Below are 15,165 nucleotides of genomic sequence, written 5' to 3'. Positions count from 1 at the left end.
CTGAATTGTCTCTAGACAGGAGGAATCTCCTTCCACTGGGGGCATGTTTTGTTAGGAGGTTTGTCCCCACTAGAAGCCCCTGGGGTTGAAGCAAATCAGCCATGTGACAGAATGTGGGGTAAGGTTGGCCATCCCAGCCTCACTATATCAGTTTTTTTTCTGGCTTCAGGACTTCATATGCTTCAACTAAACCTCATATAACATGAACTTGAGACCCTTCAGCGTCCTGCTTGCACATCTATAGACAATCTCCCATTTATCAGAGCCCTTCTTAAGAGATGGCGCTTAAAAGCAAACACAATACCCCAGATGTGGGCTGATCAGGGCACCCTAAAATGGGACTCTCATTTGTTCAGCCCCGAACAGAGCAAGCTTTAACTTAACTTCCCTATCATCTGCCCCCTTATACTCACAACACTTGTAGAAGGACAAACCTGAACTATGGGGAGGTTGATAGAGGAAAGAGCACATGCTCTGTAGGCCAAGGATCTGAGTTCAAATCTTGTCTCTGGTATTTCCTAATTGTATGATCTTAAACTACATGGCCCCTGAGTTACCTTGTGATTCTAGATTGTGGTCCTATGTTCCTATGAACACCATAAGAATATTGGGTAGTACCAGTAAGTAAGAAACCAGAGTATGACCACATAACAATATTTAAAGTTTAACATATAAAAAAAGGAAATGTTGCCAGTGGAAAGACCACTGGGCTCACAGTCAGAAAGACCTAGGTTCAAGCCTTGCCTCTGATGTATACTGGCTGAGTGACCCTGCCAGATTCCTTACCCTCTCAGACAACTTGCAAAAACTCTTTAACAGGTTATGGCTTCCTTTAGTGGAGGGACTTTCCTCACTGGGAAATTCCTCACACCAGTGAAATATCAAGTCCAATGTTGGATAGATTAGAGAGAGGTAGGGAGAGAGAGAGAGAGGTAGATAGGTAGATGGCTAGGTAAGTAGAGGATAGATAAATGATAGATAAACAGAAGAAGTTTCTTAGCACCATATTACAGTTATCCATTAAGAATATGGGCTCCTCAAAAGTAGGGGCTGATGTGCTTTCTTTTTACTCTGAAACTCCCTGCACAATGCACATAGTATGCACTTAATAAATGCTGGTTAGGTTGAAACTCTGGAAGCTTTGGAGGCAGGTCCAGCTATTCATAAGGAATACTCTGTCTCTAGTTCAGGGTTTGCTAACCCAGGTTTCATGAACTTTTGTTTTTAAATATATGTTGATAATTGTATCTCAATATAATTGGTCTCTATTTTAATTCTACATGTTACTTGATGCATTTAGAAGATGATTTGGAGAAGGGGTCCACCCAAAGTCTTTGTCAAAGATGGCCCATGGGGTCCACAACAAAAAAGGCTGAGAATCCTGGGATCAGATGCACCTTAATAACACTGAGAGATCACACGCTACCACACAGACATTTGAGCACAGAGCCAGATCCCGTAGGCATCTTATGCATGGCAAAGGGGATAACATTTTTCATCTGTTTCAGAAATTGTGTTGGCTGCAACCCAAGTTCTAACCCTACGTGTGGATAAGCTAAAGAAGGCTGCATGATAATCATATCATAAGATCAATATCCAATTGATTGGAATTGCTGTGAATTATGCCATTCCGAGGGGGGACAAAAGCCATCTGAAAAATTCACTTGGTTTTGTACTTAAGAACTCTCACATTTCTCCTGTTACCTCAGTGGCTTGGATATATGCATGTGGTGCATGAAAAAAAATGGAAATTCTGCTGAAGGGAAAAAAAAGCTAAGAAAGCAGCTGGCCTCAAACGAGTGTACACTGTTGGAAGGGGTCTGTGTAGGAGGTGACAAAATGTGGAAGATGTTAAGGGTTGCTTCCAAAAGCATCCAAAAAGTGGAAGGGATCAAAGAGTGGGGATAGGGGATGGTGGTAGAAGACATTTGTCCTGTTAAAAAAAAAATGCGCCAACAAAGATGCCATCAATGGTTAGTGACTGACAGAACCACCTGACCTTCCCTCTCTACAAAACTATTATGGGAATAAGCTACACGCACACACGGAGGGCGTCCTTGATGAGGCATTAAAAGAGCCAAGGCAAGCTTTCCTGAATGCTTCTTTCTACTGTGCTTCTTCTTTGCACTCACCCAGCTGACTGAACTGGGTAGAGAGTTCTGATTCCACTCTGTTTGCTGCTGGTCCCCTTATTAAAAACAAATAAAATATTCTATTGCTAAGGGCAGGATACCTTCTTAAAGGCTTTCCTCCAACCAGGAAGCTTTCATTCATATGTTAAAATCCTACACGCTTCCTTGAAAGATGTAACAACAGAGGCCACTTTGATAAATTTCTAATTATTAAAACCAAACAAGGCATGAATTATGGAGAAACATACTGAGAAAAGGTGTCTGTCACTCTTGTGGAGAACATCTCAAAGCCCTAACAGAAAAGGAATCCCTTCTAGATGAAGAAGTCTAACATATTTTCCTGTTTGAAATAAACTGTGATCTCCTTCACGGAAAGAAGACACACATCAATGAGATTGCACAGCCATCGGACTATTGAAGGTTTGAGTGGTTTGATTTAATGATTATTACACTAGAGATGAGTGGGTGGTGGACATAATATCCTGAGGACTTGCAATTCCGGTGTGGTTTGGCCACAGCTTTTGCTACAATGGCAAAAGACTTTGAAAACTCTCCTTCTTCTGAGCCACCGACAGAAACAGAATGAAGGTTAGTATTGCCCTTGGAGTAAGTCGTCTGTACTCAGATTCTTACTCCACCATTTCTGAGTTATGTAACTTAGGACAATTTGCCTAGCTGCTCTTAGCCTTAATTTAAAACAAGGAAAATAAAAATTGCAGTAGCTACTTCTCAGGGTTGTTGTGGTGACCAAATGGATCAAGGTATATATAGAGCCCTTTGCAAGCCTTCAAGTGCTACATGAGAAACATCTACTTTTATTACCCTGTAAATAGAATAAACAAAACTCACAGTACATTTTATGAAAAATATCTGGCCCCAACATTTGACTGTTACTGAGGAAATATCACAAAGCCTGAATGATCATATATCCCTCTCAAAGTAGTCACCTGTAGTAGAAATTACAAATTACAAACTCTTTCCCTTGACATAGCAAGTGTAGACACTGCCAGGGGAGGACTTAATAAGATGATGGTCTCTGGGATTTGTATAGCCTATTAAAATTCAGGATAAATACCCTAGTACTTCAATGCAAGGAAGTGCCTTAGAGGCCAGCTAGTTCAACTTTCTACAATTCCAGTCAGCTCTATGATGGTGCCTATGCCACCTGTCAACTCTGCCCAATTGAAATTGTTTGAAAGTCTGTCCTTATGTAGGCTGACAATGGGTCTCCCAGGAAGAGAGTCCTACAAGTCCTAGCTCTGTCCTATAAAGCCAAGAGAATCACGCATATCCCGCTGCCATGAAACAAGGCTTCAGAGTCTTAAAAGTGCCTCTCACATTCTATCCCCTCACCCTCAGTCTCCTCTTCTCCATGTTAAATGTCTTAGTTTTCTCTAGAGTTTTTCATGTAACTGGGCTCAATATTCTGGTCATCCTCCCACAGATATGACCTAACTGATATTATCCCTCTAAACATGTGGCTCCTGGAGCCCAAAAATAGAGGCAGGAGAAGGCAGAATAAGTGATTTGTTTCCATTATGGAAGTCTGAGATTTTAGCTCATAGTATGGGGGAGACTAAGTTTCTGAACTATGCTTTAGCTATTCCCTGAGAGAAGGGAAGGAGGAACTCCAGATGGTATTAGCAAGCAAGAACTAACAGATGTGCCCAGCAACATTCAGCTCACCTTTGGCCAGATCCCTCCAGGAGAGGGGGGATGGGGCTGTGCTGCATGCTAAGAATACCTAGATGCTTGGTAAAGCAGACGAACACAAGCACAGCGTAACCGCTGGGCACATATGGATGATGAGCAGGACAGTGGACATCTTAGAAGGACACAGACTTGATCTTAGAAGGAAGAACCCCAGGGTTCACACAGGCCATCAGCCAGGCTGGTTGGAGCTGAGACACGGTGGCTGGCGTTGTCCTCCTGGGACACTGAGCCCTCTTCCGCCCCTTCCCTGCCCAAGGCATCTTCTCAGAAGGATAAATGCCATGGCCTCAGAGGGCACAGTACCACACCGAACTCTCAAGTCTCAGTGGCTCCCAATTTAGTGCTGAGTGAACACCCAAGATGATGAAGGCTGTGCTTCTGGGCTGCCTACTAGGGTTGCTTTGGGGCTCTCCAGGCCAAGCTGATGTCCCTCTTCAAGCCAACTTTGACAACAGCAAGTTTCAGGGTTTGTGGTACCTCACAGCAGCAGCATTCTGATGACAAAGACTTTTTGGCCATGAAGGAAATGATGAAGATGGCAATCACTTTTGTGACTCCTCTGGCCAATGGTGACCTGTCCGTCAAGACAGTTTTCCCAGCACCTGATGCTAGGTGCCAGAAAGTGGATGCCGCCTTCGCCAAGGGTGCAAAGCCAGAATAATTCAGCAATTCAGACACGGGCCAGGAGGACATCAGTGTGCTGAGCACTGACTGCAAACATGATGCCATTCTTTGCATTAAGATGAACAAGGGACTTGTTCAAAGAGTAATGATGCAGCTGTACTGCTGCTCTCCAGAGCTCTTTGCTGAAGGTGCACAAAAGATGCAAATGTTGGCACCCAGATTAAACCTGAACCCTGGCCAGGGACTCATCTGGCCTGTGTCAGATGAGTGTAACAAGGCCCTCACCACGTGACCGCTGACAGCACCCCTGCTGGAGTTCAGGCTGAAGCCCCATCAATCATCCACCTGCTCGTCCCCCTTCTCCTCACTCCTGTGTTGCCCAAGGCTGAGACTTTTTCTTCCTTTCTTCCTAGAATCTTCCTCACCACCCAAATACTAAATAAACATACTGTGGAAAAAAAAAAAAGAACGAACAACTCCAGCCATGCTGAGTCACTGTGATTCCTAGACTGGCTGGATCGGGGAAAATTTTCCTTTCCTCTCTATGACCCCAAAAAACTACTCACTGTCTACTGACAGAATTCTGCAGCTATTATAGAAATATGACAACCTATCCAGTCAATTGACAAATCTTGTCTTGGACAGGTGTAGAAGGGATTCTGGATCAAACACTAGTTTGAAGATGGCCAAAAGACAGAGACTCAGAGGAGGATCATGGAAGCTAGCATCAAATGGCATATTCACCACCATCTACACCCTATTCAACAAATGGGCATCCATGTTTCCCCTGAACAATGACAGTGAACTTATCACCTCCTGAGGCAGTCCATTCCACCTGGAGAACCCTGTGAGTATTAGACTTTTTTTTCTTTTTATATCAGGTTGAAAATTGCCTCTTTGTACCCTCCACCCATTTCTAAGAACTGTGGCCTCCTAGGACATCAGAACTTGCCTCTTCCTTCTGCATGACTACAAATCAATAGAGACAAGGTGACCTATTCTGTCATATTTTCCTCCCAGAAGGTTGGTCACATTTCCAAGAAGTCAGGCACTTCTTTCCCTTCATGCTGAATGAGCAAGCGGGGGGTAGGGGCAGACAGGTCATCAGTGAGGTCAGAGGGCTCATTCTCTGGGGACCAAAGGTGCCTAATGGATTGTATCTATTAATTAGTACATAAGAAGCTTACAGATACATTCCAAAGCAATCCAAACGACAGACCTCTCAAACACCATTCATTCTTATATGTATTACACAGCTCCACTCTTAATTAAAGATCTGAAGTGCTCACAGGGTCACCGGTGAACATTCTTTTAACTAAACAGTGAGAATTATGTAATGTAGTAAGGAAATTGGAACAATGACTGACTTTCTAAATGAAGGTGGTAGAAAGCAGGAAGAAATGCAAGGATGGAAACCCAGTGTAGAGTGTGCTGAGGAGCCCAACTCATTCGGGAAGGGAGAGCTGACATCTTAAATGCAAGCAGTGACCCAAAGCCAAGCCCAGAGGGTACTAACTTTTTTCCTTCTGTGCTCTGATGATTAAGTGGTTATTGTCCTTCGTTCTTGAAGAGGACGACAATGACATCATTATGTGAGAGTCAAGTTTCAGTGTGTCCAACTGTGGCTGATCAGCCTAACATGAGCTCAGAACGTTCTACCACAGCTAGGGCACGAATAGCCCATATGAGCATTTGGGGTGGATGCTCTGAATTTGCACATTTTTCATTTCTTGTGAGCTGCCTCAGTCCTGCTTTGCTCATAGAGCACAAAACCTTCTCTGATGAGGGCAAGTCATGATGGGTGGTCCTGTGCCAGTGTCTCTCATATCACATGATCAATTTCAAAGTTCTGAAGAGAGACCTCGAGAGTATCCTTGTATCATTTCTTCTGACAATGCTGTGAGCACTTGCCCTGTGTGAGTTTTCCGTAAAATCGTCTTTTTTGGCAAGCACACGTTTTGCATTCAAACAATGTGGCCAGTCCATTGGAGTTGCGCTCTCTGCAGCAGAGTTTGAATGTTCAGCAATTTACTTCAAGAAAGGACTTTAGAGTCTGGTATCTTAACCTGCCAGGTGATCTTCAGAATCTTCCTAAAAGAATTCAAATTGGAAGTGGTTCAATTTTCTGGCATGGCGCTGGTAGACTATCCAGGTTTCACAGGCATACAGCAATGAGGTCAGCACAATGGCTCTGTAGACTTTCACTTTGGTAGTCAGTCTAACACCTCTTCTTTCCTATACTTTCTTTCAAAGTCTCCCAAACACTGAGCTAGCTCTGGCAATGCTTTCATCAACCTCGTTATCAGTGTGTTTATCCCTAGAAAGTACTGCCAAGGTAGGCTAATTTATCCACAGTATTAAAAATTTCTCCATTTGCTGTAACCAATGGTTCCACATATGGATGGTGTGGTGCTGGCTGGCGGAGCACCTGGGTTTTCTTCGTGTTAATTGTTAGGCCAAAATTAGCACAAGCAGCAGAGAATTGATCCATACTTTATTGTGTCTGAGTTTCAGAGGCTGCATTGAGTGCACAATCATCTGCAAACAAAAAAGCATACACCAACAGTCCCTCCACTTTGGTCTTGGCTTGTAGCCTTTTCAAGTTGAAGAATTTACCATCAGTGCTGACCTTAATGCTGTGTTCATCCTCATTGAAAATATTTTACAACATGGCTGAAAACATCATGCTAAAAAGCATGGGGGCAAACACACAGCCTTGTTTCACTCCATTGATGACTAGGAAAGCTCGAGAGCATCGTCCATTATCCAGAATCCAGGCAAGCATGCTGTCATGAAATGGACACATAATACTGATGAACTTCTCTGGGCAGCCCCATTTTGACATAATTTTCCATAAGCCCTCAGGACTGACGGTATTAAAGGCCTCGGTCAGATCTACATACACTGTGTACAGACCTCTGTTCTGCTCCTGGCATCTCTTCTGGGGTTGTCAGGCAGCGAACACCATATCGACCATTCCTTGGCCCTTTCTGAAGCCACACTGGCTCTCAGGTAGGTAACTGTCTTCCATCTCATCTGATGTTATCCATAAAATCTGATGATTATACTTTGATTATTAAAGACCATCATCATCACCAAAATGAAGAAATCTAGCATTTATGTAGAGTTATTTACATGCACAATCTCATTTGAGCCTGTGCAGTTGGTGTTATTATTTTCCTCATTTTACAGATGAGGAAACTGAGGCACAGATAGGGTATATGACTTTCCCAGAGTCACATGCTAGTATCTGTACTAGTTAAACCACTGTATGAGCATGTGTGAGTGACCTCCACCCACCCAAAAAGCCTTCGGACCTACAATGAATCTAGATTAGACGATGAATTATTCATGCCAAAGACCTCAAAGGCCATACCTCCCTGGTCCAGAATCTCCCCCCCATCCCCACACACGTACGCAACCTACCTGACAAGGCCCATCCAAGCTCTACTAGAACCTGTGAACTGAGGAGAAGACATTACTTCTCCAGATCGTCCTCACCCTCCGGGAAGTGAACAGCTGCGTAAGAGGATGACATCTGCTAGTGTAGCTTTGGGTCTCCAGATCAGGACTGAAGGATGCCACGAGAAGAATTCCCGCGAAGGAAGGAGGATCACTGTTCTATGAGGAAGGCTGTCGAGGGACCATTGGTCAGCCATGTGTGGGATTGAGAGGCTCCTGAGGCCTTTTGCTCCTCCTAAGAGTCTGTGACTGTATAGCCAGTGTCTCCTGTATTTCCCTTGTCTCTCCTGGCATCCCCACATATATCCTTTCTGCCAAGGGGACCCAACAATGCATGTTACTTGACACATGTCAGATGTACCCTGCTGACCCAAGGGATCTGCAAGGGATTTGTACCTCTTGGTGAAGAGGCCTCTGGGATAGTTGTTATGTCCTCCTGCATCTCAAATCCCTCTGTTCCAAAGAAGGTGAAAGGCTTCATCCCCTCTTTGTCATACCTTGAAAGCATGAATGTGCTAGGGGAGAGAACAGAAGGGACAGAAGATTTGGTCTAGGAGGGGAGGAGTGAGCTGAATTCACCAGGACACCAGGCATCACAACGTCATGTTCTGAGAAGGAGATCTCCACTAGTGGGATGCAAACAAGAGAACGCACTTCACTGACCTCAGGTAACGTCTGTTAGGTGCAGGCGCCCCACAATGTGCCCGAAGTTGGGCTGGGTGAGGCTGGCAGGGTTCCACCTGGCTGGTTCTCTGGAGCAGATTTCGTCTGCCAGGTCACTGGGGTTACCTAATCCCCTCGACTCACTAGGTGTCTGCCAGAGGTGGGCATCTGCAACCTCCTGCCCAGGGCACAGCTGGATTAGAGCAGAGTGGGTGGGTTTTGGGGGGGAGGAGAGAAGGAAAGGAGACTAGAGCAGGACTTGATTTTACCCCTTCAGCTTTCCATTCCCCTCCCCCTGAGAGCGGCAGCCAAATAATTACCACATAATTAGAGTGTGCAATCAATATTTTTTTCTTTTGAAATAAACAAGATTTGCCAGCTCTATATGATGGAGGCACTGAGACCCAGCCTAGCTTGTGAAGGATCTTTGGAGAAACGTCTCAGAGCTCTCAAAACTGGGGAGGGATCTATGCCAAGATGGTGCCAGTGGGCTTCTGGGGCATCCACATTAGGGCCTTGATTTGCTTAAAGCTGCAGCAGTTTTCAGGCTTATGTATTAAAAGACTAAAAATTGTCATTAATAAAAGGAGAAAAAGGTACCTCAGAGACTCTCAGTGACAGGATGCTTGTGAATTACACAGGTGGCTTTCAGGGCTAATAAGTAGCAGCTCTGTCTTTATTGCTTCTTAGGAGCGGAGATTTGCAATTTTAAACAACAGACCCAGAACTGGATTTTGCATTGAAGTGCTACCAGTTCTGCACTTGCTACTTTGAAAGCCACTGAGGGTTAATGGTAGCGCCTCAAGGAACCAGTAGGCAAGTGTTGATGGGACAGGGGGAGGAAGAGAGGGACAGAGAGACAGAGACAGAGAGAGACAGGGGGAGAGGGAGAGAGAGAGAGAAGAGGGAGGATAGAAAAATTGATTGACAGATAAATAAGTAGATAAATAAATAAAAAGGCTTCTTTGTAGCCAAGGCCCCTGTTAGGAAGAAGACAATGTGTTTATTCTTCTTCCCTGGTCCTGCTCTGGCATATTGCAGTAGTTGGTATCACCCCAGCTGCTAATATGGGCCAAACTCAGCAGGCCACTAGACTGTTGAGGGGAGAAAATGATTTTTAAAAAACCCTTAAATGATGCCCGTGATGATGAGAAGTGCCAGTGAGAATATGTTAATACCAGGTCATTCTGTCCAGAAATTCCAAGAACTGCAAGTCAAAGGTAGGGTCACTAAAAGGAAAGAAGATGAATGGAGTTCTCTTTTTTAAAGGTCAGGCTTTCATCTGAGAGGCACCTGTCATCTTAGAGGTCTTCACCTTCCCATAGCCGGTCCATCGCTCATGTGGTCCTGAGAAAGACAGTACAAGGCGAGAGCCAATCAAATGAACCATTATTGGCACCAAACAGCCTTTCTCAGACTCGGCCCAAGTTAGACTGGGAACTCCTCAAGGGCAGGGACTACTCTTTGCCTCTTTTTGTATCCCCAGTACTTAGCACAGTACCTGAAATACAGTAGGTACTGAATAAACCGACTACTGAATTCTTTTCTATCCATTTGTATTGAATTAGATGATCTCAAAGGAAACATATATATATGATATCTACATATCATATATATATTCACATTTTACATATATGTGTATTATGTATATATATATATATATGCATGCAAACACACACACACACACATCACATTTCCTTCTTTCCCTATGTTAAGAATCTTTACCACCCTATTCCCACACTTGTTTGAGCTGTCACAAGAAAATGGATTTAGCCTTGTTCAACTTGGCCACTGAGGGTAGAGCTGGGAAAAAATGGGAGGAAGCAATAAGGAGACAGATTTAGAATTTTCATAAGGGTTATCTTCCTCCCAAGGGTAGAAAGGGCTATCTTAAGAGGTCATGAGGGGCAGGTAGGCGGCGCAGTGGATAAAGCACCGGCCCTGAAGTCAGGAGGACCTGAGTTCAAATCCGGATTCACCCAAACACTTGACACTGGCCAGTCCCTTAGCCCCAATTGCCTAAAAAAAAAAAAAAAAAAAAAAAAAAAGAGGTCATGAGACCACTCTCCTTAGAGGTCGTCACATAAAGACTGAATAACTACTCTCTGGGCTTGGTGAAAAAAGACTTCTTGGGAGTATTGGTCAAACTAGATGAACACTAAGCTCCCTTTCACTTCAGAAATTGGGTTGTTCTGGGATCCAAGGCAACTGAGTCAGTCTATTAGAAAATGGAGGGCTCCCTTTTTTGTCTTCTTTGGGCCAAGAAAGTTGAGCCAGTTCTGAGTTATTGTTCTTCAGTTCTGTTTGACTCTTTGTGACCCCATTTGGGGTTTTCTTGGCAAAAATACTAGAGTGGTTTCCCATTTTCTTCTCCAGTTCATTTTACAGATGAGGAAACTGAGTCAAAGAGGATTAATTTACTTGTCCAGGGTCACACAGATAGTAAGTGTCTGAGGCCAGATTTGAACTTTTGAAGATGAGTCTTCTTGACTCCAGGCCTGACACTCTGGGCACTATGGTGCCACCTAGCTGGCTCTGATTCTACTCTGGGCCCTAACCTGCCTCCCCTCACTCCCACATTCTCCAAAGCTAGTTCCATCTAGGGCATTCCAGTGGATTTATTTTGCTCTGTTTAGGCTGTACTTAGCCATCTTTTCTATCTTTAACACAGAGAGATGTGAAATGGAGAAATGGAGAGCCTGTTTGACCCCAGGCTCTAGTGACAAGCCACTGTTGTTTCCAAGTTTTTCCTATCCTTTGACAGTCATCTGATTGCATTCACTACTCTTTGGCCCAACTGGATTCCCCAGGCAGATCGTTGTCTCCCTCACTCATTCTTCTCAACTCTCCCAACAGTCTTACAAAAGGGATGCATCCATGAGTACGTAGAAACGTACCAAAGAAATGCCCGGGAATTTGGAGGAAGAGGAACATGGACACGAGAGATGGCCTGATGTGAGTGAGGAAAGCCCAGTTCAATTTGGTCGTGCCATGGAGAACATGAAGGGGAGTGACATGGGATGAGGCCAGAAAGGTGTTTTGGGGGAGGGTTGTAAGGGATTTGAAATGCCAAATGAAGAATGGATACTGAGAGTAATTAGGAGCCACAGAAGATTATTGAGTTGGCAATGAAATAGTCGAAGTTGTGCTTTATAAAAAAAGGGCTTTAGAAGTGATTTTTGAGAGTACACTGGAGAGGAGGCCGACTGGTGGCAGAGGAATCAGATAGCGGGGTTATTGCCATCATGCAGGCAGGACTTGATAAGGGCCTGAAACAGGTTTGTGGCTGCCTGAGGAGAGAGAAGCAGCCAGAGGTCAGAGGGGAGGTGGAGATAGAAGGGACAAGACTTGACCCCTTCCATATGATCCTCCAGCTCCCATGCCTTTGTCTAGGCTGTGCCCCATGCCTGGAATGCTCTCCCTCCTCACCTCTTAGAGCTTTTAGAATCCAAGCTTCCTGCAAAGCTCAAGGAATACTGTCTCCATGAGGCGGCTCCTTCCTTGTCTCCCAATCTAGAATCTCTTCCCCAATTCCCAGGCATTTATTTTGTGCATTGTTTTACACACTCATATATGCAGAGGGTTTATTTTTTTGTTTTGTTTCTTCCTCCTTGATGGAAGATAAGCTCCTTGAGGGCAGGGACTATTTCATGCATGGCTTTGTAACTCCATTGCCTGGCACAGAACCACTGATCTCATTGCTCGAGGGAACTCCCAGCTGGGCAAACCTCCCAAAGCAAGTAACCACTTCTCTGCAGTCGAGAGTCCTAGAAAGCTGCCTGGCCCACTAACTGATATTCTCTAGATCACGCAGCCAATGTGAGGAAGAAGCAGGACCTAGAACAGGCTTAATACATACTTATTGGCTAATTGTTTGGTAGAAGAAAATTGGGCTTGGAGTCAGAACAGCTGGGTTCAAATTCCAACTCCACACTGTCCTGTGTGACCTTGAGTAAATCACATAATCCCTCTGATGGGGTTATGAGGCGATGCCTCATTTTCCTCATGTGTAAAATGAGGATAATAATACATCTTTTTATACCCAATTTACAAGACCCTTGAAAGGTGCAAATGAGATAATATGTATAAGATGCTTGGAAAACCACAGAGCGGGATACAGAGGGCAGCTGGTGTCAATGCTATTCTAGAAGTATGTGTGCATGTGTGCATGTGTGTGCATACGTGTGTGTGTGCACATGTGTGTGAGTACTGTAAGAAGGGAAGTTCTTCAGCTTACACAGACACTTGCAGCATCTCTTTGCCAAGGCTATTATGAGGAGAATGCTTCATTAGCCTTGACACTCAGTGGGAACTGGTCGGGCTGTGGTTGGGCTTATCTGTTTTACTTGGATCGATTCCACAAACCTCAGCCTTCATTTTCTGTAAATTACAACTTAGTAATGTCTTCTTTTCTCTCACACATTCTGTTCCCTTCCAACGTCTTCATATTTCTGAGGATGCTTACTGGACCTTCCTGCCCTGTTCTAAGAATCTCTTGGTGTACCGATTAGATCCTGGATCTACAGTAAAGAGGTATTTTTTTCAAGTGTCCTCCTCCTACCCCATCCTCCAAGTCAGGCTTTCTTTTCAGCCTCCTATGCTGGTGTGTGGACACTAGAGAAAGATTTTTGATAGAAACCTGTGCTCATCAAAAACAGAGCAAATCTCCCTCCAAGGAGGATTTATTGGATGTTAATCCAGTATTTATGATGGTAGAATTCCCAGTTTCTAATCATACTCATTGAAGTGTCTTCCTAATTCCAAAGGAGCCATCCATGGGATAAGTAAGGAAAATGATTTTCCTGACACTCACAGAATATCAAACTGTCATCTGAGCTTCCAGGGAATATCTGTGCTAGAAAAGATGGTTTTGTTTATTGCCCTCTCACTGTATGCAAATGCACCAGATCCATAAATATCAGTATCATCGTGACTTACAATTGAAATTCTGAAATATTAAGAATGGGAAGTTTTATAGAATTGGTTATAAAATTAGAAAGAAATAGAGGATTACCATATTGGCCAATAAAAAGTGATGATTAAGGAAATTAAATTTGCATACCAACTATTCTACGTTATAAAAAACTTGGCAGCAATCTGCTGCCTAAGTCATTCCATGGGTTTGGGAAAAGAAAAAGATGCATTGGTGCAATCAGGAGACTCTCCCCGATGGCAAAATATGGGACTGAAGTGAATGGAAGTGGTTCTCAGTCAATCAGTCAACAGTCAGTCAACAAGCATTTATTAAGTCATTTTGCGAGGCACTGAGCTAAGGCCTGAGAAAGAAAAACAGTCCCTTCGCTCAATAAGCTTACATTATGAAAGAAAGGTGTGGGGAAGATTTTGTCCACTGTGCAGAGGAGATATTGTTGAGAAAAGAGATTTGAATCAAAGAGACCAGTTGGGAGTTATTACAATACTCTAGGTAAGAAGTAACCAGGGCCTAAGGTAAGGTGGGAGCCATGTAAGTACTTAGAAGAGGATGACCATGGAATGTGTGGGTTTCAAATTGACAAAACTTGGCCAGTGATTCATGTCTAAATCATTATCCCAAAGATGTTCTGGAGATTATCTTCCCTTTACACTGGTTAGATCTTATACGTTCTCAGTCACGTGCATGGGAGCTTCTTGAGGGCAGGGCCAAGGTTTTGCTCTTCTTTGTATCTCTGGCACTTAGCACATAATAGGCGATTAGTAAACTCTTGATTTTGTGAGTCACTTAGTATCCTGCGCTTCAGATATCTTGAAAAGCAATGTCTCGGTGCTTTCAAGATTGTTACTTGCAGTCCACATTTGATTTAATTTGATTTTTCCTGTAGGCACTCATTTGAATCCAATTATTCTTTCTGATTTCATTCTCTCGAGTGCCAGTTCAACTTCCTTCTGTAGTTCTTAAGGTCTTGAGGTCAAAACGGTATGACCCTAGTGTCATCAATTATGAAATCAATTGATATCAACATCCTCTCTGGTTCTGTTTCATTTTTGTCTGTTTCATCTCTACCAGACCTTGAGATGATCCAGTTTATCTGGATTTCATGTCAAGCTTTTCGCAGGTTTTCCGCTCTATTTGAGGCAATCCCGCTCATAGCCCTCCATTACTAACGGTGAAACATTTTAAAAGGTGTTTATAGTCTAATTTCATCTTGACCTTGACTACTCTGTTTCTGCTTGGGAAAACCGAATACTTGTTAACTGAGGCGGTTTCTGAGGCTTGGAGGTAGCTTCATTGTAGTGACTGCCTTGTATCAACAGGTTAAACACCTTCAGGAAGTTATACTTGTTATGATCAATGTCTTTTCCCTGAACTATTTCTCATTTTCAATGTCAATAGGTCAATTGAATAGGTCAGAATGGAGCTCTTATAATGGCACCTAGGGTTGTCTACTCATCCCCCTCCCATTTCTTCTAGCCTGGCGTTAATTCTTACTTCTGCTCTACTTCTTCCATGGTCTGACTCCATCATTGCCAGACGATTCCCCTATTAGTGATGAATTGAGTCCCCATCTGTTAAGAATATAGTCATAGTGTGTGTGTGTGTGTGTGTGTGTGTGTGTGTGTGTGTGTGTGTGTG

This window comes from Vombatus ursinus, unplaced genomic scaffold (assembly GCF_900497805.2).
Source record: "Vombatus ursinus unplaced genomic scaffold, bare-nosed wombat genome assembly UNPS02014845.1, whole genome shotgun sequence".
In the NCBI taxonomy this organism is placed as follows: domain Eukaryota; kingdom Metazoa; phylum Chordata; class Mammalia; order Diprotodontia; family Vombatidae; genus Vombatus; species Vombatus ursinus.
This window is presented reverse-complemented; position numbering follows the sequence as displayed.